General features: G+C 39.2%; 2 long non-coding RNA genes across 2 annotated transcripts in view; both read left to right on the top strand.

Annotated features, from left to right (window-relative positions):
• LOC125335241 overlaps window positions 1-24,267 on the top strand; it is a 208,245-nt gene that overhangs the window by 120,454 nt on the left and 63,524 nt on the right. The gene's annotated exons all lie outside the window — the stretch shown is intronic.
• Window positions 7,459-23,107, top strand: LOC125335244. The gene is made up of 2 exons (XR_007207394.1): window positions 7,459-7,644; window positions 19,209-23,107. It is a non-coding gene; the product is annotated as an uncharacterized LOC125335244 (long non-coding RNA).

Raw genomic sequence — 24,267 nt, 5'->3', positions numbered from 1 at the left:
CATTTATCTGTTGTACAGTCTCAGACTCCTGTGAAAAGAGGTAGATACAAATAATTTTATTTTCTTTGAAATCACCCACCTGATCTCCCAACTCACAGAAGTGGGATGAGTCTTTGAGAAAGAATGTGCTGACAGTGTCAGCCCAAGGCATATTCTCTTAGATATTTCTCAGGACCCAGACCTCTGCCAGAAGCAGTCCAGTCTTGAACCACACGCTCTCTCCTTTTTTATAATCTTACACTACATAAGCTTATGTTATTTCACAATGAAGCTTTCCATTTTTGTAATTACATAAGCTGAACTCTGAACACGTATGATCATACTGGTGACTCTTTCCTTTCTCCTCAGCTCTGTCCACCCAGGCTTATTGCTCATTAATGTCCTTTTTTCTTAGAGCATTTGGTGTTTGCCCCAAAGGGCTGAAAACAAGTATTGCAAATGGAAAAAGCAGTAATTTTGTGACTGAGCTGTAATTTTTGTCAGAGGAAGCAGAGCCTGACTGCAGCTGTGCAGAACTGCTGCCTGGGCATTGCAAATGCTGCAGCATTTCCTGCTCTGTCCCTCGCTGCTCCCTGGGGAGAGCCTGTTTTCCCAGCTCTTCTTCAAAAATGCATGTTATTGCCAGCCAGATGGATGACCTGGAAATGTTAAATAAGAACTAATTCAAAACCAGCAGACTGCAAAACTTCTAGGCTAAGAAAAAAAATGGCACAAGCTAAATTTAGAAGGCAGAGAAAAATCAATTAATAGAAATGTATTTGAAGGAACATGCAAAATGAGGCATAAAAATTTATATAACAGGTCCTGTTTTGGCAAGAAATATAGAACAAAATATGGAAAGAGTGATGGAAGTGGATAATAATTGTTTGAATGCTTTAAACAGGTTAGAGTTTGTAATATTTTCCACTTAAAGTGAATGCAGACCTCATGTGTTGTTATTCAAAGGCTTGGAAGTCTTTCTTCCTTAACCAGGAAAGGCAGTAATAGATGTAGGTCAGCATGCTGGAGAGTTGGTTGAATGGCAAAAATGAATCCAGAGGGACAGGAAGATGCGCTGTTGTTTTCTCTCTCTCTCTCTGCAGAGCTACACAGGTGCTGTTTGGAGATGTTGACAGGTAACATTTTCCCCTCCCCATTTTAATTTCCCCCAGGAAGCACCATTCCTCCAGTGCCACTAACAGTGGACTCTGTTCTAGTACAAGAAGATATACTGATTCATGGCATTATAACAGGATCACTTTTCATGCTCAAACCAGCAATTATCAGCAATTTTGGCGATGTGTTGGAATCTATGTGGCTGTAAAAGACTCTTTCCAGTTAAATAAGTTTTGAAAATAATTTGAGGCCTTTGCTATTGCAAAAATCATTTTATTAAAAACTGTTTCATAGCTATTCCATTCCAGCATAAACCCACTTGATTACTAAAGAAATTTGTCTTCCTCAATTATTTTAAGTCATTGATGGCTTATGTGGCCATAAATTGCCCCCTAATGCCAGTCCAGAAAGATAATACTTAGGCACCCTATTTTTTTTCCTAGAGGGATGCTTATGGGCTGGTGGGAGATGTCTCTGCCTACAGCAGGGCGGGTGGAAGTAGATGATCTTTGAGGTCCTTCCCACTCAAGCATTTATATGATCGAATTGGAGTGGGAAAGGGAGAGATTCACACACTGTGTGTAATATCCAAAGCTAAAGAAAATATGCCATTAGATATGAGATTCCAGGTAAAAAGAAGTAATTTTTTTTCCTATCTCTGGTGTTTCACATAATTGCCATTCTGCTGTTGCTATGGTAATGACAGCACTTCTCTGTCTCTATACCGTCCTCTTTTCTGTCACTCAGATCTACTTACATGTGCTCCCTTCTACTCAACATATGAATTGCTCATGCAGATGATCTTTTTTTTCATCTTGCTTTACAGATTCATACAAGAAACTTATTTTAAGTCTACACAGAACTTAGAAATAGATATATGCTTAAAGGCTTTGCTGGACTGGTACCAGTGCTGTATTTCTCAGAGGATCAGCCACTGCAAAAGTGATGGGAGCTCTCTCTTACTCTTCACAGAGTATTTCAAGGACCTCTTAAATTAAGGCAAACATTGTCTCTTGAACTGCTTTAGCAAATTGGCATGAGAAAGACTGAAATTAAGTCTATGCTATTTCAGCAACTATAAACTTTCCTCATCCTGTATGATGTTACATTTAGAACTTGGCTGAAAGAGAAAGGGTTGGGGAGTGGCTGCTGAGCATTATTCATCATTTACAGTGCAGACCAAGATGTAGTGTGTGATTGGGACACAGGACTTTTTCTTTGTTTGGAAGGCTGTTTATAGAGTTCCACAGTCCAAATGAAAGAGTTCACTGATAGTGGGCAGACAATTACAGAAATAACATAACATCACAGAGTAGAAGCCTTGACATTTCTCCAGCATAATGGACACTTCATTTTCATCTTTTAGAAAATCAGAACTATTGAATTTGTGGGGAAAAAAAGGATAATGTGGTGCAAACTTTTAAGGTGGAGAAGTGTTATTACAAAAATGGTTTGTAGCTGATTATCCAGATGAATCCTACTTGGAATGGGTTCCTCCACAGCAGTGTCATGCAGTAGCATAAGAAGAGTAACCTGGGGGTGTCATTTGTAGCAAAGGTGGTAAAAATGGTGCATATGCTACATGAGGGAGAGAATGAACCCAGTGCTCCTGGATAACAGAACTCATTCTAGTTGTTTCTCTCCATTTAAATTGTGATGTTGGGAACTAGTTTGGTGTGGCTCTCCTTCACTCTTCTGTACCACAGGAGTGACATCCTAGTTAAATTATCGTTGTGGCTCCTGCTCTGAATATGATCTCTGGGATCCTGCAAACGCACAGCAGAGCCTCTGCTATTTTTTCCACAGACAAAGATAACTTTGAATTAGAACTCTGAACATTTCAGGATCAAAGTATCCAAAACTGGACTCTGTTTCTGCATAATGTGTAGGAAAAAACCCACAGTGGACAGATGGGGAGATGCTCTTCTTTCCTTATCTTTTCTCAGCCTCTTGCCCCAGTTCCTGCAGCAGACTTTTATGTCCTTGGAGAAAACCATGAGCATCAAAACATGAGAAAATGCAAATATTATGATAAGATGGGCTAAGCTAGCAAAAAAAATGATGTTGTTTTCTTCCCAATTTTCAGATAAACATTAATTCTGTCTTATCTCATTCATCTGAAAAACACAGTTTTTCCTATTTCCAGTTGTTCAGTGGCAAGTTCCAGCTTGTCTGGAGTCCAGCTTGTGTGGGCCTGGCAGCTGTACACAGTGTCTGTAATTTGTCTCCTGCCAGTTTTGGGGCTTTGGTTTTTTTCCCATGAGGCTCACTCAGATTTTAAGCTTGGGCTGTGCACAGCACCATTCCCCTGCAGAAGTCACTGGCCACAGCAATTGCACCTGGGGCCTCAATGTTAGAGGCAAGTGCTGGCCAAGTTGATTCCCATGGGAGTGTCTTGTCTCTTCTGTGTGGCACAGTTTCCTCAAAAAGAGCAAAACATTGTTAGCTTTGGGTTTACACTGCATTAAAAAAATGTGTTTTAAAGGTAGAAAGCTCTTGCAACTCATCCACAGATTTGTGTGAAGGTAGAAACAAGGCACACCCCACACCTTCAAGTTTTATAAATGAAAGAGAACCACTGTAGGCTCAATTAACTGCTAGAGCTGCATATAAAGCTACAGAAAAGTGCTATGGCAAATTTGGCTCTTTTCTACTTTTGTATTATACATTATAATGGCATTTATGTATATCCTGCCTTTTTGGTTTCACTTCAGGAAGGATTGAACCTCAAATCAAAGCGAATTCAAATTTTGCACTGACAAAGACCAGAAACTGGTTGTACAATCAAGTTTTTAAGAAAGACACTGAGGGAATTCAGGAGTTGAGAAGGTGATTTTTGGGAAGATGAAAAGGTTAAAGTTTTTAATGGTTTACCTGGGATGTCACTCTTTGAATTGACTGTATTTTTAACATTTTTTGTATTCATTTTACAGGGGTGATTAGCAAGTCATATAGCTCTTGTAAGCTCTGATTCCAAGTCCACTATGTAAATCCGGCCATTTTTGCATTTACCTCATAATGATATTTTAAACACAGTTCCCAAGCTATATTTGAAAGGAAGATAGACTTTTATGCAATTTACATGCCAGAAATTAGCAATGAAAACTAACATGAAAAAATACTTGTGGTTCATCCACATACTTATATAAAAATCCAGCTTTGCAGTCCATAGCAGGAGGTTTTAATTAAGCCTGCTCTGGTCCATAGTACAGCAGTAACAGGAAAACATTAATTACCCTGCACTAATACAGGATGTCTTGAGATCCTGCCGAGAGCCTCTTTCTCTGAAGAGCCAGAGATCACTGTCATATTAGCTGATAGGATCTTTCAGACTGTAAAGGTTTGAATTGATTATAACTTCTATTTTTCATTGTGAAGAAAAATAATTAACAGTAATCAACACTGGTTAAATGGAAAAGATACAAATTTCAATAAGTATAATGTATTACAAGTACAGAGGGGATTGGTTTTTTTCCTAAATTTGCCATATTTTGAGACCTCTGTAAGATCTGCTAAATGGCCTCCTTCTCCCTGAATATTCTTGTCTAATTTGGCTTGTTGTACTCAGTGTCACGGTATATTTGTTTTCTCAGCAAAAGATGAGCTAACTTTGAGTAAGCTATTTTCAAATTCCAGATATGAAACTCAATTTATACAGAACTTAATGCTTGAGGACTCATAAAGTCATTGTCAAAGTCTGAGCCAGAGTCACAGGCTCTTTTTATGTACAAGAATTAAATAAAATTATTTCGTAAATCCAGAGAGGACAAGAAACGGAAGTGTCATTTAAAACAAGAACAGCACTTAAAGGCCCCCTTACCTGAAGAGTTTTTTCTCAGAGGTTCTTTTTGTTTTGCATTTATGTGATTAATACAGGCCTGTCTGTGCTTGAGGGGAGCGGGAGCAGTGTGATCCCCAGTTCCGTGGGAGACCTAAAGAAATATTCATCTGGTGAAAGGGCATGGCAGATTTGCAAAGAAGTTAATTGCTATATTGTGATGGCAAAGATTTTTTCAAAGGCAACTCTGCTAGGAGCTGTACCTGCCTATCACCATCCCAAAGCACCAACAGTTTCTATGTAAAAAGCAAAAAAATACGGGGGAAAAAGAAGGCTTGTTACCCTGGCTGTGTAAAAGTAAAGTTGTCTACAGAAGAGTTTCATTCTTTGCACAGATAAATATGTGGGAGAGTGGGAAGTGATCTCAGATCCCCTGTGGTGTTAAGATATAGGCCTACCCTTCTTGTTCAATTTAATTTATAATAAGTATTCATTTTTAACAGTGCTTCACATAAATCATTTAGTAATAATCCATCCTCTTGGAACCAAAGCTATAAAAATCAGCTGGATATGAATAATTGGTGCTAAAAGATAGGTAAAGCTGTCTCGTTCTCTATAAAAATGTCTCCCTTTCTGAATCAGTTCAGCATTTTCTTTCTCCTTGAGAGGCAATGATATTTGGGCTGCAAAAGGATAGAAAAGGAGTTTCGTTTTCATTAAAGATTAATTTTTCAAAGATCAATAAGAAAAGCCCCATCCCTTCCCTTACACTGAGCATATGAAGAAAAGGATTCTTCCAGAAATTCACAAAACATCTGTACCAAGTTGTCAAATGGCCTGGGGCCATTGCAGTGCCAGGCAGCTTTGGATTCATTAGTATTACTGGCATGACTACTTCTAATAATTAACCAGGTCCCTCTGGTGAGCAGCAGATAGTCTTTATAACTGAAGCCATGTCTCAATTACATAAAAGAAAGCGAGTTGCTGCTCACAGAAAGTACAATAGGTACTTTGGACATCTGTTTTCTCTAGATGATTAACAAACCTGATGTCTCAGAGAGTTTTGTACTTTCTTATCTCTTTGCACAAAAAGTTGATGTTGCTTATCACTGCTTTAATTTAGTGACCCATTGAATCAAATTTATAACTGGAAGGCATGAAAACATTCAGTGATGACTTTTTTTAAATGGGGGCAGTTGGTTTTTCCTTGGGTTGTTTTTTCCTTGAGTTGTTTTTTCCTCACTCCCCCCCAGATCCCTTGCTATCCCAGAAGCAATCCCTTTATTTCCTCTCCTGTATCATTTTAGGAACGAACATTTTTGCAAACAGTTAAAAGTGCTTTGTAGAGAACTTAAATGCAATGAGAAGTGGAGATCAGGAACTCCTATTTTCAAATTCTGTAAGCACATTTTAAAACTAATCACCAATAAAGCAAAGGATCCTTAGAGAAACAGCCATAATACTGTATTTGCTGGGAAAACAGGTCTCTGTGTGTGTGTGTTGGAGCTTTCTCTTTTCATACAGCTTTAAGTCTCATTCCGTATGGCAAAAAGTGACAGGCCACAAAGGCCTTACATTCATGATGAGCTTAATCCCCCTGAAATCAAGGAGAGTTTTGCTAGGAGCTTCAATTGGGGCTGAGATTTCACCTTTGGTTTTTGGAAAATATGTTGGCTGCTTCCCAGTTTAATGTGATTTATTCATTTCTTCCTTTTAAGTTTATCCTCTGATTAGCTGAGTGAGACTTGTGTGGCACCTTGCTTAAAAGAGGGAACAAAGTGTGGATTAGAGAAGTTGAAAGAGCCAGACATGCAAGGGTGTTTATTAATGTTCTGTATTATTAAGTTTATTCTTTCATGTGGCATTCCCACAAAAGGTACAAATGTACAAATACCTGAGAAGGAGAATAATCAGAAGGGTGAATAGGTACGAGATGGATTATTGTGCTTTAAAAAGAAAAAAAGTATAAGAGGGATTTAAAAAGAAATATTAAAATCATATGCCATGAAAGTAGAGCTGAAAAGCCTGGACACAATAGCAATTTCTGTGCTGCTCGTTGCTCCAGCCATGCAAGCTCATACAGAGCTTTGCAACTAAAGAGCAGATGATTTTTGCTAGAACTGAGGAGCTGGTATAAAATGCAGACCCAAGGCCCATACATTCATCCTCAAGCAGATGCATAAGGCCATCGACTTCAAGTATCTTGCACAATTGCCTCCATTAATGTCCCACACTCTTGAGATCCAGGCTCATTATCTGTGTCCTGTCACTGCTCTTTGTCCTTGTGTACACAGCCAGTATCAAAACCTGAAATAAAGAAATGCTCTGTTTAAGTGAATTTCTACAAGAAAATCATCCATGTGCAAAAAAATCATCCAGCATTTCTAATTGTCTGTCACCTTGGCAGATGTAATAATTCTCTGTTGGTACATTTGATAGCAAGGGCCTGAATCCTGGCTTTCTTTATTATCTACTGACAGTAACCTGGTCCCAGAAACCTTCACTGGGGTAATTTTTACCTATATTTTACAATACGGGGGGGGTGTTGGGGGAAGAGCTGTGAAATCGGTAGCGATTTGTATGATTTTTGTGTTTGTATTAAAGGTGTGATTAACACCTGGCTGCTCTGCAAATCAGCCCTGACTGATTGTATGATCTCTGTGCCTACACTTGTCTGCTGCACTGGCAATAACAGAGGAGCACTCGGGTTTGGAGTCACGGATGCTTTGGGCTTAGGCAGAATTGGAGGACCCATTTCCTTCCTTTCTCCAGTAAGTGCTGGCACTGCCCCATCCAACCAGCCCCCAGTGAGTTCTCTCGACATTTACTTCTGGCTGCAGATCATATCACAGTTTTTTTCTCTAAATATAGAGCTGAAAAACACACCCATTGGGCATTGCTGTAGTGTCACTGGTTTTTAACAAGCACATCATGAAGTCTTCTAAAAAAGTGTTACCCTGTTCTTTTCTCAGATAGTGCAAATAACCTGTACTTTTTTTTCTTCTCCCTGTTGCTTAGCAGCCTTTAGCACTTGTTGATATATCATTTGATATCATGTACAGATAGATCAGGGTGCAGCCACAAGAGTTGGAAGGTCAGATATGCATTACACGATTCTTATGTATATTTCATACAAATCTCTATAGACCTTCAAATGCAATTTGGCATATTTGCTCCCATGGAATTTTTTGTCCTGCTGTCAACAAGCTGTGTACTATTCCTTGGAAATCCACTTCAGATAGCCATTAATTATGCCTAGTTAGTGTCCAAATAGTTAATTTCTTTTCTTTTTTTCTTCTTCTTCTTTTTTTTTTTTATATTTAATAGCATGCTATCATCTGGCAACTTAATCTTTGCTTTAATAAGCAGTACCAACACATTAAAATGATGTGAAAATTATTACATTAACTTTACAGAAAAAAATATCATTAGTACAAAAAGCACATTGAATTCCTCAAGGATACCTCAAGTGCATGGATTTTGACATTGATTAGAAGGCCTTCTGCAGAAATTGTTATTTTAAGATGTTAGCTACCCTTTTTCCCAATTTGCAATAAATTACCACTCTCTGTCATAGAGTGATATATATGTTCTGTACAGATAGGATCTTAATGCATGTAAGAACATCTCAAAGGGTATAGCTAATTCGTAAAAAGACAAATCACAAAAATCACAATTTTTGATTATTTTGGCTGGAGGTCTGGGAGGGAATCAACATAACAGACCTGTGTTTAAACAGATTCATGTGGAATAGTAACAGTATATGGACAATGGACAGATGGTTTTTGTGTTGCACTGATGTCGCTGTTATCTGTTTCTCCACTGAGACTGCACCTGCCTGTTGCAAATGCTTATGTGCTGTTCTAGATGTGGAACTGGTCTGTATTACTGAAAACCTTCCGGGGGCACCACACTACTCACTTTGCTGCCACAAGTTTTATAAAATGAACCAGATTTAGCTGCACTGTGGGATTATTTCAGGCTGCTGCTGCAACACAGAGCAGCTCTAGATCTGGCATCGCTCAAAATAACATGAAGCATCCAGCTCTGTGGGTGAAATTCAAACAGTGTAAGGCTGGAGGATGTAGCGGGTTTGGCTTTCCCGTCATTCTGGCTCGTCTCGGCCTTAGCAAGCAGTGCTTGGCTCAGATTTGCAGAGCATTCAGCATCTGAAGGCTCAGACAGACCTCGCTGACTTTTGCCAAGTGCCGAAGTGTGCCAGCAGGTTCTGACTCCTCCCTGACTGACATTCTGTCTGCCTGACTTGCCTGGGAGCTCCTGCAAACCCAGAGAGACAGGAATGTTCGCCTTTAGGTACCCAGAGGTTTGCAAATTTGGCCTTAATCCCATGAAGTGATCTTGGATTTCTGCAGTCTCAGAAAGGCAGCTCTGTTCTCTTAGTTATCAGTCATTCTCATTATCTTGATTAGTTTTCCTATGATTGGGTATCTAATTTTCTTCAGTGTAAGAATTGTCCTGGACCTAGAGCCGTGGGATAGAAGCCTGTGATGTTGGGGGTCTGGATTTGTTTCTGGGATTGATTGACATACCCCAACTCCCTGGTGAAGTGAGTCAGGATCTTGTGGCTCCTGGGGATGGTAGAATGGACACATTAATATTCTCCAACAGCTGCTTCTTTTTACCTTTACATTTTTTCCCTAGTTATCTTATGATTTCTTTAGCCTGCATTTCTCATATGTCCTTTCTAGTTTTTGAAGATGACTTTATCTCTTGTCTCTGGAGGAATCTGAGCTACACTGTAATTCAATATATTGCTTCAAAGCACCCAGAGTGCTGTGACCCTGCATCCCACACCTTAATCTTAATTTCTGAAAGTGTGTGAAATGAAGCCTGCATACAGATAGATCTGTCACGGAGACTTGAATTCTATTTTGTTTTTACCTTTCTGCCAGTCCATGTTTTCACACACTGAGTTATTCTTGTTTATTTTCAGACCTTCTTTATCTGGGGTGGGGGGGAGGGGGGAAATAAATAGGTCTGTTTTGAATCCCCTGTCTGCCATCTAGCAAGCATTTTTATACCAATAGCACCAGCAGATTGCTAGATGTACTTTTAAGTCCTCTGCTTTGGAGATAAGATTGATATTAATCCCATCTTTTTCAGTAATCTCCTGAAGTATTTACCTGCCTGAAATCATCATATTTATTTATTTTTGGATTCCAAATCCTTTTATTTTTAATATCCCTTCGATATGCTTTTCATTTCAAGTTGCTTGGATGACTCATTACTAGTCTCAGGTAGAGAATGCATTTTCTCTGCCAGCCACTGAATAACAACTTTAGATGGATTCTTTTCCATGGATGATTTTTATGATTATTATTTTTAATCTTAGATATGTCTCCCTTCATGATATGCTACCAGGTACTAGCAATATATCTGATTGTATTTTGCACTGAAACTCTTTTCTGACCATCTGAAGGAGCATTAAAGTGGGAGTAAATTATTTGTTGCTTTTTCCTGATCCTCTTAAATGGCCAACATAGTGAGAAAGGGATTTTATATAAAAGACAGCTATATCCTAAAGGTCTCTAAAGAAGCAATAGAGAGTTCAGCCCCCAATGGATAAAGGTAAGAAATTTGACTGTATATTCTTAAATAAAGATTTGTATGCTAGAAGACCTAATTTAGAAGGGAATTGTTTGAGAGATTCTCCTATTCTCCCAGGATTAGTGTAGGAGAGGCCAGTTCCTACCCATTACAGAAAGATGATCCTTATCCCAGGCATTTTGCTGGTTTTATCATACAAAGCATAAAGCTTAAAATGCCAAGGTAGCTGGGTTTATAATGGATTAAATTGGACTTCAGAAGTTTAAGATACGGACAAAAGGCTGAAAATAATAGAAAAGAGTAATTAAACTTATTAAACAATGGTCAAAACCAAATTAAATGCTTATAAAGTTGTAAAAAGTTATGAATTTTCAAATATGAAAATGTGAGAAATGAGGCCTCTGGAAATTTTCCATCCATTTCTCTCTACTGGAACATACAAAATGCGGTTTCCTGGCTGTTTCTAATGTAACTTATTTTAGGAGTACACCTGGGAGCCCACCAGATTAAAATGGGCTGCCAATAATTTTGAAACCAAAATGAAATGTTCTTCAAAATAAGAGATTGCAAGTAAGTCTTAGAATTTTCTTTCCCTAAGGCAAGAGCTAGAAGATAGTTGAAATTATATTTGAAATGGGTTTTGTTCTTTTTTTTCTTTATAATGCATACCAATTACTCCTACAGTAAGTAGATCTGGTTTCCTCAGTGTGTTTTCAGAAGACATTACTTAGATTATAGATAAAGGCACAATTCTACATCCAGACATGCATTAGTAAAGAAACAATTCCTTGCACCTGCAGGCGCTGCCATCTGTATGGCTCAGAGCACCAAATTTGGACATCTGTCTTGGAGACGTCCACCAGCAAAATCCTCCTATTGAAAAACATCTTCAGGTGTCCTCAGGATTTCCACCTTGGTTTTTATGAGCAATATTTCTCACCAAGGAACTCAGAAATTATTTACCACCTGCTGTGCTCAGAGACGGGGACTTACAGACTTACCATCCTATAGATTAAAAGCCCATTCTTTTTCTGCTAGTGAAGTCAGGAGGATTGCAATGGACTTGAATGGAAACAAGTGAGGAAAAGAAAAGGAAGACCAGTTACAGAGGTAGTGCAGAGAATGGATCTCCACAATTTAGTGGACAAACCTGATATTAAAATGTAAATGACACAAAACCTTTATCACTCCTCCTAAATCTGCTCTCAAACCAGCTGCTAGACTTTGAAGCACTCATTGATGAAGGGAGTTGGGATTTATGACTCCTAAAGAATCAACTTCCTTTTGTCTGTCAGTTAGTACATGACAGGAACTAAAACCAGTATGGAAATAAGTAACAGTTTGCTTTCTGGTTTTAATGAAGTTTGGCAAAATAAGGTCAGAAGAGGAGTATTTGAAGTTGCCTTGGGGATTTTTCAGACTTTTTCAGTCAAACTAATGCTAAAAATGTAAAGAAAAATATGACATACATTTGGACCATGGTTGTCATGACTATAATTGCTTTAGAATCAGCCTTGTACTCTATAAAAGAAATGTGAAAAATTTCTGTTGACATGTTTGGAAAATGGATTGACCCAGTGTTTACTCAGTAAAATAATTTGATGTAATCATGATTCACAGCTGGTTTTTAGCATTTGCAGAAGCCAAGAGTTGAAGAGAAAAAAAAAGAATGAGTGAATGTTGGACATGTTGGAAGTGTTGGAAGCATTAAGGATATTAAATATTTATATCAAATAATTGTTTTTGCAATTTGCTCTCCAAGTTAGTGGAGCTATTGTGTATTGGGTAGGTGGTTTATTTGTTCTTCTAAACTGTGTGAGTCTGGAAGCTTTCTGCACTGTTTGACACAGACATCTTAAAGGCCTTGCATTGCTCATCCTGCCAGGTTCCTGCAAAGAATAGGCTCAGAGATGTGAGAGTTTGTGTAGAAAGCTCGTAAGGAAAAATCCAGCGAAACCTTAGTTGAGAAATACAGAGCATTATCCAGTCCTGTGCATCATCCCATTTCCATTCTTTTTCCACAGCCTCTTTATCCTGTTCAGCATTTAGCAGCAGTCAAATGATCTCAGGCACTGAAGGTTTTCAGCCTAATCCAGCAAGGCATCAGCCTCAGTGCAAATTAACCATGTGCAAAATGTCTGTGCCCATTCCAGGTGAGCTTAAATGTGCCAAAAGCTGCACATTAGTTTAAATGCTTCATAAATTCAGAATCACAATCAGTGATTATAGAACACTTTGGAGGCCAAGAAGCTGAAAAGCACTTTTAAAAGATAAATGAAAATAATTTATGATCATTATATTGGTGATAAAACAATGACATATGCAATTCTTTATTATTCAGCCCTTATGCATTTTACTAAGATTAACATTGTCAAGTTTATTTCCAGCAAAACATGACTTTTCCACCTTTGGAAACTTAGTCCCTGTAAAAGGGTGAACAGCTGCATCTTCTCTGTAGCAGGCAGTGGAGCTGCAGCAGCCCAAGTGACACACAGAGAGTTCAGTCCACTGGGCTCGAGTGATCTGACACAGAGCAAGCAGAGATGGATGCACAGAGAGCAAAGGCTCCTTCCCCGTGTGCCTCCTTGCACTTCGTTTTGGGGATGGAAAAGGCCTCAAGCAGAGTTTGCTTTGAGCTGCACTGTCTCAAAACACGAGGCTGCAATGCACCACAGTGTCTGTAAGCCATTCCTGCTGCAGGAACGCTGCGTGCAGGCACAGGCCTAATCACTTTATGTTTAATCAGTGACTTTATTTTGCCATTTTTTAAATACACTGATTTGCAGAACTACATTTTGATAACCCTGTCTGTTTTAAGAAATGCCATCGGTACAGATTGGCATCACAGATTAATTAGGTAACACTTCTGGTTAGTCCAGCCTATTGCCAAGTGTCATGATGGGACAGAGTCACTGGTTTTAAACCTTAGCAAAGAAATTTTTTCTTCTCCTCTCTTTTAAATCTGCACTGCTATAATTATGAAAAGCAACTCATTTTTACCGTCACCTACGGGCAGAAGCTGTAAGCTGCTATTTCTTTTCATGTACAGCTGTCTGGTTCAGTAAATACATCTTTGGGGACTCATTTGCATTAGTTACCAGGAGATGATTTGCAGCAGTGAGTGGTGGTTTGTGCTTTACAATGGGCTTTCTCAGCCCTCACTTTCTAACATGATTATGAGCCCTTCTGCTGTTAAGGGAAGAGCACAGATTCAGTGCTGTGCAGGAGACCTGAAGGTTAAGACTGAGTAGGCAGGAGGAACATCATCTGGCATTCCCCACAGCATCATGTAGCAGAATAATGCCAGACTTTCAGCCAAGATCCAGCGAGGTTTCCATTTTTGAGGCCTAACAACTGTCTCAGGGAATTCTGGTAGAGTTCTGTTTCATGCTCTAGGAGCTCATGAGAGAGATTAAAGTGCACCTATTAATATTTGTAGTTATTAAAAAAGTAGAACAAGAAAGCCAAAGGGGTCTGCATTTAGATTATTTCAAAGTATTTAATGTGTGAATGCATTATTTCAAAAATAAGATCAATGAGAACCCAGGAGATGGGGCATTTTGGTTTTAGTAGAAAAACAAAGAAGAGATGCTAAATCCTTCATGAGCAGGGAAGCTTTCTCCCTGAGACAAATGTGCTGGCAGACATGTCCCTGCAGGTGAGTGGAAGTGGGGAAGGGGGAGAGGCTTGGTGTCTCAAAATTAAAGAGTTCAGAGGAACATTTTGGAATACACTAGAAAATCAGGAGAGAATACTCCCCATTGTTTCCAGAAACACACTGTTCTTGTTTCTTTAGATAACCTGCACAGTTGTGATTTCAGGTTTCTTGGGTTTTTGGTAGTACACACTCAGGCTTTTTACTGTAAGTCCACATCACGAAGTGTTTCTCCTGGCTGGCCTACAAAGAAATGATGGCACAAATTTGCAGTAACAAACTCATGCCTGTGTTCAAAGCTTTTAAAAAACACTGAGGAATATGCACAAATTTTTTTTTGTTTAATCTTCAGTTCTGTTCTTTCTAAAATTGTTCAAAAGCATGTTGATAAACAAAAGACATCCAGTTCTTTGGGCTCAGCTACCTATAGGTGTTCTAGCCCATCATTACAGCAGTCTTTCAGCTTTATCATATGGTGTTCACTCTATTTTTATCTTTCCTCATTACACACATTTGTTTCATAGGTAATGGTTATATAAATCAAAGCCCATTTTAATTAATACGTCCAGCACTTTTCTTAATATTTCAACCTTTTTTTTTCCCTCAGACCATTTATCAAATATATCTGTCAAAAATATTTCTTGCCTACAACAAATATTATTTTGAAGTCATACTCCAAATGTGAAAAGGACAATCTATTTGCTCCTAGCTAGGACTGTTCTGTGGTTGATCAAAAATGAGGGGGTCGTTGTGAGATAATAGTTTTGGCGTAGATGATTGATGTCACTAATTGGAGCCTGTGCTTTGAGGCTCGGTAGACACACCAAAGACTAACTGGACATGAAAGCTGAATTCCCATCTCACTCTCACAAATGAGCCGTCTCAGCTGGGCTTGGAGCATGTTGTTTAATCAGCGAGGAGCAGCCTCTGCTGAGACTCCCAGTGTTGTTCCTATTTGTCATTAAATGGGGGTCATCAGTCTCCATGACTGTCCCTACAACCTTTGTATTAAATTTGCTGTAAAGAAAACAAAGTCACTGATTAGGGAGGCCTGGAGATGTTTGTCAGAGCTAGAGGTGCCTCTCTTGACAGGAGACTGAGTATAAAAACAAATCTCTGTAAAATAAAAAGCTTCCGTTGATCTTGAAAGGTGGGGGGAGGATTATGGATAATTTACGGTGGGAGAACAAAATTGCCAGATCATAAACACATTGTCTTTCTGTCCATCAGAAAATTGATTTTGGTTGCTCTTTTTCCTCAGCTGATTTGTCTTGGGGTAAGTTCATATTTTTGAGATGACAAACTTCTTTTTACCTTGTCAAGCAGCTTGTAGAAATACAATTTTGTTTCTTTAATCATAATACAGCGCTGAGTGTTTAGTATCGTGCTTTTCCTCGCTGTATGGGCTTGCAGAGTATTGGGTTTGTTGCCAAATATTTGTCCAAGATTGTAGTAAGGCCCTTCCTTCCTTCATACCACATCCAGCTCTGCGTCTCCTCCGTCCTATGCATTTCCCTGGATCCTTTGCCTCTCCTCTGTCAAAGTTCTTTTGTTCTCTATTTAAAAATGCTTTGCTGACTTGTGACCACTTCCTGATTATTTAGGTTAAAATGTGCACTTGGTTGCATAGGTACCTACGCATGCAAATAGTTACAATTTTAAACTAAGAAATGTGTAGATTTAGCTTATAAAAAAATCAGACACAAAATGAAAGGGTTTGATGCTTTGCTTTTTTTGATGTTTTTTGTTTTTGGATGTAATGCAGCTGGGAATAACATTCCTTCCCTGTTTGCAAGTACACAGAAAAGTGTGTTTCTTGATCAAATAAAATACATTTTATTACACTATAATTACAGATGGAGAGACAGAGGGGAACCCTTATAACAGAGACAATTATATTTGGAAGGAAAATAGCTTTAGGACTGAAAACTAAAGAATATGGCTTAGATAGCACGATAATGTTCTTTGTAGAAAGTGCTGAACAGATCAGTTTGGAACTTGCTGAATAACTCAGGATGTTGATTATAGATAGCCCTTGGCTGTTTGTCTGAAAGTAAACTTGGAATTGTGCATGGGTTTATTTGGTAATCATAGTAGTTCAAGCAATTTATCTAATCAGGCACGTTGCAAGTCATCTACCACCAGATTTTATTTCTTGCTTGGATCTTTCTGCCTTATGTGACATGAATAAGAATTTTCATAAAACCTCTAGATTTCTGTTCAAGAATGGATGTTTAGCTATGGACAGGTCCACAGGCAGGAGAGAAGAGTTCATTGAAGCAGCAGCAGCAGCACAGAATCCCATGCAATCTACTTCGAACAGAAGCTGTAACAGATTCTGTGCCTCAGTTAAATCAAATTCAGAACTTCACAAAGTTTAAGTGGGGATTAACTTGGCCACAAGTGTAGTACTGGCCTTCTGCAAAGGTCTGAAATCTTGCCAGAATTTATACCTGGAACGGGCTAGTTATAATAATTTAAATTAAGACAAGATAATGTTTTGTACTCGCAGATGGCACAGAGGAACAAAAGGGGCTGATCTTGTACCAAAGAAATTAGGATAAAATGTCAGTTAAATTAGTTAACTGCATAGCCTGAGCCAACATGAGATGCTTCAGTGCATCTAAGACCTTGAGTTATAAGATAAAAGCAGGCCCAGGGATCACAGCAGCTGGTTTGTCTGCAGCTCTTTGCTCTCAGCAGCAGGTAGGATTTTGGCACCATTTACATTTAATCATTCTTTTTTCTGCTATGCAAATTCCCCAGTATTTATAATTCTTTTGATTAGATTTATGGCCAGAAATGCTCATTAAAATAGCTGGTAATTATACACATTTTCTCGTTTTCCTCTTGCTGTGCCATCTGAATTTAACTATGACCCTGGATTTAGCCGCAGCCCTGAAGGTGAATATATGCAGAATGTGGACTGGCTGCTAAACGTGTCCACAGATTTCTCTTGCTTCCTGGTAGCTGAAAGACAAGAGATTTGTTCAGGGTCAGAGAGCAACATGTCCCTCCAGGCCACACAGCCCTCGGGCTGCAGCTCCTGCTCTGAATTGCAGATAGACGTGGATGTTATCTACCTACTTTGAACGTTCTGTGTTTCCTGGAGCTGCCGAAACCATGCAGTGAATGCACATGGCAGCATAGAAATAAAAGGTTAAGTAGGAAGTGTCCAGAAGTCCATGGTCCTGGTTGATGGCATCCTGAGAGCTCAGGGACCACACTTGTAGGTAACTGAGATTACCTCTCCTGGAAACATGGATGTGTTGCTCTTCATAGCAGGGTATAGCCAACAGTAGATCAATTCAAGGGGGTTCGATTCCTGCTTTACCTCCTGTTAGCCCCAAACATATTTCTGTGAGTAGGTTCCATTTTGGTGGTGTTTGCAAACCTTCCTGTGTGACACCTCACTGGTTCCTCACTTTATTCTCAATGTGGAGCCATTTGGAAGCTTCTTTTTATGTGGAAATGGACCTTCCTGCCTTGAACACAACTGAAGTGATTTTTTAATCCCATTTTTAGCCCCATTTGAGTTCCCAGTTTGTAAGGAATTGTAAATTCAAGTCAGTTCGGACTGAGGTGTACTCCAGTTCCCGAGGTTTGTATGCAGCCTCAACGACAATAGTCTCACATGTATCGTTTAGCTTTCCTTTAGTCTCTCTCATCTGATCTCTCTCCAGTTCCTGGGGGAACTGGTTTTATCATGTTTCCAACCCTTCACTTTCACACATCTAAAGCATCACTTTTTTCTGTTCTGAAAACCCAGCATCTGGTTATGCTCATGCTGAGCAAAATGAAATAATAGAGGCAAGGGCACACCAATTAGAGCTCTGAAGAAATCACAGTCGGCTGCCGTTCCCAGGAACATGGAGTACTTGTGCAAGGTGATGCTATGATTGCCTTCCACTTGAAAGTGCTGCAAACTCTTTCAACAACTTCCATGGGTGTTTGCCTGAGAACTGAATGACTCCAGTTTAATTTAAATGTAAATGAAAAGTACACAGTGTTTAAATGTTTAACAGGCACACGGAGGATTTTGCACAGAGCAGAACTGTTCACGTGCTGCGTTCTGTCAGGTTTATTCAATTATGGCACATCTAAAATATTTAATCAGATCCAGATGATTTTGTCCCTCCCTCCCCATTCATGTAGATGGCCTTCAGGAAGACTTCCCAAGAGCTATGCCAGCTTGGCTTCTGCAAGATGCTGCTGGTTTCCTAAATCCTGGCTGCAAAACAGCTTTCATGACTGCAGGGCAGAACTAATGCCTTCTAATACTTTCTTCTCAATGAGCAGCAAAATCCAAGCAAATGGCAGGAGTCAGTTCCTGCAGCAATTCCGGGTCCTGGCAGGCTCTCCTCAGGAGTTCCTGGCCTCTTTTCACTGCAGTAAACTGTATGTCTGAAAAGAAGGACAACAGGGAGTCTCTTTAACTTAAAGCTTGCAGGGGTTTTAGAGAGACTGTTCTAAGGTGCTTGTCCATATCTGCAAAGCCTCCAGTATGTTCTGCTTTCTGCAGAGAAACTCTTAGGAGTTCACTGTACTTGAACAGTCTTTCCTACTGGTAATTTAGATATTATTCCAGACATTCCATTAGTTTCACTATGGATTTTGATTTACTTCATGTCTATACAGTCTCCAGACTGTTCTTTTGTAATTAGAAAATTTTTTTTTTTTTTTTAAAAAGCACAAAAATAGGATCAGGCCAATACTTCTATTGCACACACCTGTAGCACAACAATGCTGTTCTCCCTGTCCTGGGTCTGAGGGTATCCAGGTATGTGAACAATAACAGCACACCAGTTTAGACCTCCTTCAGCAAGGGCAGCTCTGATATGATTTTATTTCCTATGAAACAGCAACAATATTGATATTGCAAAAAAAGGTCATCTTTACTGTCTGAATTGTTGCAGATTCTAATTACAGGTTCTTGATACAGTCTTTTTAATTCATCTGCCCCCCAGAATTCCATTTTTTTATCCCCTTCAGCCTTTGGCAGTCTGGAGTTTTCCTTATTAAATATATCTGCTCAAATGTAGAAGTTGCTTTTAATGCTATAACATTAAAAGTAGAGGTATTGAACCCTGCTGAATTTCACATTATTTTTAGTTCTCTGACTTGCAGGGGATCGGTAACCTGGGAACCTGTGGGCAGTATGGACAATTCATTCTTCACACTGTTCAAGAGCTATGGATTTAATCCTGTATGTGGCAAGTTTGTCAAATTAACAGACCCTTCAATTTTGTTCTGGCTGCTGCTAGGGGTAAGTAAATAGAGATGGAAAATCCACCCATCTCACTAGGAACTGGCTCCAGCCCTGGACATGTTGCAAGCACAGACGTAGGTGATGATGGCTGAACAGGGAAAGCTGTAAACCAGATTTTGTTGTGCACAAGATTTCTTGGTGGGACCCCCAGGTTTCTGTATGTATCAGTTCCACTGAGTTCATGCAAAGAGGAGCTGAATTCACATGAACAGGGTCTGGTTGACACTCACTCAAAATGCTGTGCTGAACACAAGAATACAAGGTACCATTGTGCACGATGTGACAACAGAAGTTCCCCAAGCAAGTGCGCCCTCATACACTACACACTAGCAAAAAGTAATTATTGAATTTACTCTGCAGAGCAACTATGAGATAAATAATTTCAGTCCTTTAATTACTCACTGTAAAGAAGCTCCATAAATAATTACTGATTTACTGACAGCAATTTAGTTGGTCTAAGAACCCAAGATTAATAACGCACTCTGCTGTTCTCTGGAATAATAGCTTAGGTGCCATTTCTAAACATTATGTATCTTCATCCTGGACTCTGATAACTGCCAGCTAATCCTGACCAAAGGAGCTATGAAAGTGCAGCTAAAATGGAGATTTCTTTCATCTCAGTAAATCTCTTTCCCTTAGTGCCTGTTTTTCGCCTTAGTCAGGTTCCTAGTGAAGCAATCTTAATTTATTAGTTTAATTTGGGAAATTAGTTGCTGTAGGTTTTGATTATATAGATCAATGGACAATAAAAACATTTTGACTTGAGTGAGATTTCTTTTCCTTCCGCAGGGATGCAAAGAGAATACTGAAATAATTTAGACCATTATTGTTTCAGAGACTAAAATTCAAATACTAAAGAAGTATTGCACTGAAATCTCTGGTAAAGAGAAGTCTATTGTTGCCAAGAAATAGCTGTCTGCAACTGTGTAAAGACATAACACATTAAAAGTTTAAATAAGTAATAACTGCTACGTTAGAAGTGTCCCTCCCAATATTATTGTAAATTGTGTTTTTGAAAGCTTCTAGCTGATTTAGGAGTCTAAGTCACATCACTAGTGACATGGGACTGAACCCACATAGCTGTATCTTCAAAAACATTTTTGAAAGTAATTGGACATAGCTGCTATTTGAATATTTTTCTGGGTCTCCATTCACATTTGAGGAGTTAAAGATGTTTTAATGTCTGTGCCTACATGGTTTAGACTTTAAGGCCTGTTCAATGCCTTTTACTACTTGCCCTTCCAGCTGCCCAGTCCCTTATGAAAGGAGGATTTAGCCGTTCAAATCCTTTAGACCTTGTGGTGCTTAGTGCAATGGCATGAAAAAAATGGAAGCAGGCTACTTAAACATACAGCTTAAGTACTCAGCAGCATATTATAAAAGTCTGCGTAGGTTAGGCTTGAATTCAGGTTAAGCAAAAACCACAAAAGTACTCATGGTGTTTATGGAATAGGGTCCCATTAGTGCACAGAGAAAGTAATCCAATGCCTTTTATCCTTGTGCAAATGAAGAATGATTCTTTGCTCACATATTGTTCTGAAATGGGAAGTACCTGCAGGAAAATAATCAGGCCAGAAAGGAAATGCTCTGCCTGTGGTGTGTGACAGCTCCTGTGCTCCTGAGTCTGTCCAGTGCCACCAGCCGACACTGTCCCCCATTCATGTCTCGTTTAAAGGCATGAGCTCTTCATGCCCAGCACTGAGCAGCTTTCAGTGCTCCAGAGCAGACCAGGCTGGGTCCTGTGCTCCACCCACTGCACTGCTTGGAGCAGCTGAAAGAGCCAAAGCCAGCACAGCTACAGCTCGCCGTGGTGCTGCCTGCCTGGGAGAAGGGCATCGAGCCAAACTGTCAGGGATGTGAGATCTGCTTGTTCTTTGCCTCGATAACAGGTTTTAGATTGTTCTTTTAACATTTGGCTGTTTGCAGAGTTCTGCTTTTCCTCTAAAAGAGTTTTGTAGGATTGATGGGGCACCTTCACTTGGCTTTTTTAAGTCTAGGTTGCATCTTGGTACACTTGCGTTTGCAGGGTAACATAGAGCATTTACTTCTTTTCCAACTTCTTTAGTTTATAACAGAGATGGAAATCAAGGACTTCTTTAATGGGTTGAAAAATCTCCACTGCTACTCTAATACTGGACTGCTGTGTACCTTGTGTTGTTTTGTTTTAAGTTAGGGCATTTTCCCTGAAACACAATTTTCTTCATCATGGAATGCAGTATGAGGGAGAGGTTGCACTTCAGAGACATACCTGGCTACAAAACATTAGTTTTTTCACCTCACTGTTTCCATTTCTCCTGGAAATGTCCCTTATGTATTCATTAGGGAGATGATGGATCAGTGTGGCACAGATTTGGAATAAGATTCACACCAGGAGATGTGAAAAGACAGTATTGAGATAGAGAATGGAATTCTTTTCATATATGGGATAGAAATACTCTGAAGACACAGTATCTGTTTTTGATTTCCACAAATATTTTTCTTCCTCTTACATTTCCATTCTGAAATTACATTTCTGTAGAAAGACCTTGTATTTTTTCTTTATTGAAGTGAAATGGCATGTACTGTAAACTGCTGTCTTAAACAGTAATGTTTTGCTCAGGACTCCTTGCTGGTAACCAGTGAACCACAAATATATCCCAAGATGAACAATTTGAACAGAAGAGTAGCACATTATTTACTTGAATTCAGCAGCAAACTTTGATTGAAGAGGGTCTGTACCTGTGTTGGTTCCCCAAGAACGTCTGAGTGTTTGACCTAAACACAAAAAGTAGGCATGAAAGCGTGGGGGTGATTTATTCCAGTACTGCTTTCTTTTTGCCAGAAGCCAATTTTGATGCACACATTTCTAGTTCATCATGAGTTCTATCAAATGAGGAAACAGACCCAACAAGTGACTAAATGTTTTCTAGCTGGCACTATGTATAACCTATTGCAACATTCCATTTTTGTAAGACTTCAATATTTTTGCGGTTAATCACTGCCACCTGACTCATACCACTAAAAATGATGTGGGAATGGCAAACTGTGAGCATTTGTGACAAGATTTCAGCAGACAGTCTGAACACCAGTAGTTACTCTGAAGGAGTTAATGAATGTCAATGTGTCAGCCAGTTCCAGAATAAGATATGACATAAATCCTACTGAAATGATTGGAAGTCTTTCAACAAATTTACTCCATTAGGCTTCAAATTGGAGGGCTTATCTACTAAAATGGGATGGTATTCACTTGTTTCTATTATTTGTCGCATACTATTAATTACAATATTTTTATCTTTGAATAATGTCAATGATTACATGTGTTCAAAATGTCTGTAGCCTTTCTGTGAGAAAAATCATTCAATCCTGAAAGTTCCTGTCCTGTAAACAGTCCAAATCAAATTACGACAGCCTGATAGCAACTTGTGTTTTTTCTGCTTCACTGTCCTTTGCTTAACTGGAAGATAAATGAGACAAGAAAATTAAAAGTAATGAAAATACAAGATAGCCAAAACAGCTCAGATTTTCAGATCATAAGTTTAAGGTGTATAGACATACTGATATATACCTGTGTGCATACAGAAATCTCTAAAGAGCAGCTGGCTTGGAATTTGACTAATAGCTGGGAAACAGGAGTTCAACTGAAATAGAGAGCTGAGGTTACATTAACTCAATAAAAAATGTAGGGCCTAACTCAAAAAATCCAGTGTATTTAGCAGAAGTCAAGCGATTTTCTCATTTGTCTGGCCAGCTTCTATCAAGTTCATTACTCTTTCTTGATTAAATCTTTTCTAATGATTTCTGCCTGAATGAGAAGGAAAGGAACGGTAGCCACCAATCACTCCTAAGACAGACTCTGACAGCAATGCATATGACTCATTTCTGTTCAGCTGGATGTAAGGCTTTAATTCTTCTTCTTAACTGTAAGGAAAAAGGTTCCATCAGCAACAAATATCCTAAGGGTGTAAATTCTAAGGGAAACTTCTACTATGTTGTAGCTGGCAGTAATTAGAAGCTTGGAAAAAAATGTTGCAGGTTTATCAGGAAGAAATATAATAGCGAAAAAAGGGAACCAGTGTAACAATGTTAAACATTTAAGTTGTTACAGTCCATTTGTCTCATAGAATTTATTTATCCAGAGGAGAACAAAAGGCAACTTTTGCCTCTTTGGTGTTTTCCTGTAGTTGGAGTCCACGACCAGTTTGGTCTCACCTGAAAATGAGTGATGGGCACCTTTTGGCCTGAGTAGAGTGACTTACACAGGACGAGTACCCTGGTCAAGACCAATAGGTATACAAGCTTTTTCATGCAATCAAAGCTTTCAGTCAAAGTTATAGGCAAATTTTCAGTTTATCCAAAGGATTCAGTTCTATCCTAGCCCCAATACTGGCATGGTGCTCACGCCTGTATCTAGCACTGCCCTCTGCTTATTAGCAGGTTCACGTGCTACTGCTCCAGTCTGGATAGTGGACTTGAGTTGCCTGTACCTGTTTCAGCATTACAGGACTCGAAGGATTCACCCTTCTCCAGGCAGCAATCCTTGGGAGAGAGGGAAGGGAAAGAGCCTCCTCAGCTCCTTGAGTAAACCTGTGCTTACAGAAAATGAAACGTGCTGGCCCTTCCCTCAGTCTGGCCTTCCAAATAGAAGGGAGGGAAAAGTATTCCTTTCCCCCCAGCCACCTTTCATTTCTTATTTTTCTCTTTTATCTACTTTTCCTCATGAGGGTGATCATAAATGTTGCCTTTTCTGACAGAGAACTGGGCTGCTCTGAGCAAGATAACAAACACATGCTCTTTCTGCCACTTTCCTTATATAAAATAACATTTCTTGTTCTATTTGCTTTGCTGCCATTTCTTATCTGTAATTTGGATCATAAACCAGGACTGTCTTTTTCCAGGAACACTAAATAATAGAATGTCTGGTAA

The sequence above is a fragment of the Corvus hawaiiensis genome, chromosome 18 (genome assembly GCF_020740725.1).
Source record: "Corvus hawaiiensis isolate bCorHaw1 chromosome 18, bCorHaw1.pri.cur, whole genome shotgun sequence".
Taxonomy (NCBI): domain Eukaryota; kingdom Metazoa; phylum Chordata; class Aves; order Passeriformes; family Corvidae; genus Corvus; species Corvus hawaiiensis.
Note: the sequence above shows the minus strand (reverse complement) of the source record. Positions and strands in the feature narration are given on the sequence as shown.